The sequence below is a fragment of the Tupaia chinensis genome, unplaced genomic scaffold (genome assembly GCF_000334495.1).
Source record: "Tupaia chinensis unplaced genomic scaffold, TupChi_1.0 Scaffold149011_1, whole genome shotgun sequence".
Taxonomy (NCBI): Eukaryota; Metazoa; Chordata; class Mammalia; order Scandentia; family Tupaiidae; genus Tupaia; species Tupaia belangeri.
The window spans coordinates 2,151,053-2,151,962 of NW_006208857.1; the positions used below are offsets into that span (position 1 = coordinate 2,151,053).

At 65.6% G+C, this 910-nt stretch overlaps 1 protein-coding gene across 2 annotated transcripts in view; it reads right to left on the reverse strand.

Annotated features, from left to right (window-relative positions):
• NTF3 (neurotrophin 3) overlaps positions 1-910 on the reverse strand; it is a 78,619-nt gene that overhangs the window by 75,498 nt on the left and 2,211 nt on the right. The gene's annotated exons all lie outside the window — the stretch shown is intronic.

Below are 910 nucleotides of genomic sequence, written 5' to 3' on the forward strand. Positions count from 1 at the left end.
CTGCCCCCCGCGACTAGAGGCCGAGGCTAGGCGGTCGGCTTCCCCCACCTGGAATCCCGCCCGAGCCACGGTTCCAACCGGAGGGATTCTTGCTAGCCGAAAGCCTCCACTCGGTTCGGCGCAGCGGGCTCAGCGCCTCGCATCTGAAGAGCAGATGAGGAACGCACCCGCCAAACTCCCGCAAAGCAGCAGCGCCTCCTCCACGCGCACCCACTGGCGCCCCAAGCAGAGTCCCCTCCCCCACACCGGCCCCTGTGCGACCCCACCCCTCTTTTCCAGAACCTTCAACTCCCAAGCGTCCCAAATTTCATTAGGAGCACCCACGACTGAGTCGAGCTCTGGGACAAAAGCAGTTGTGGGTCCTTTTAATCCCAACGGAGCTCCGCCAAGAGTCCAAGAGGCCCGGCCTTCCCACACCACCGCGCGTTCGAAGAAACCAGCTCGAAAACGCCCCGAAGAAATCCCCAGGGGTGGCCCGACCCTGGTGCCCGAAGCTCCCTGGAGGGATCGCAAATGTGCGGGCCACAAGCAAAGCCCCAACATCAGTGCAAAGACCCAGGCTGCGGTAGCCCCTGGGTAGGCGCTGGCCAGGACTGGTCCCGCGCGGGGTCATGTCCGAGAGCTTTTGGGGGACTCCAACGCAGGTACGCTGCGCGGGGCGAGGAGTTCCAACTCCCCAAACCGGAAAGCAGTCGTCCAGGTCCCGCGCTCCACATGCCCTCCCCTGGCCCACAGGCGGCCAGGGGCACGGGTGGTTGGGAAGAACCAGGCACCCGGGGAGCAGGGTGCTGGGCGCGTGCCTGGGAGCTGCAGCGGCACCCTGGCCTCTTCTCTATCTGCCATCCCTTTTGTTATGGGATGTGCGGGGCGGCTTCTAGGAGGAGAAGACTGGCGGGGTGGGGGGGGGGGG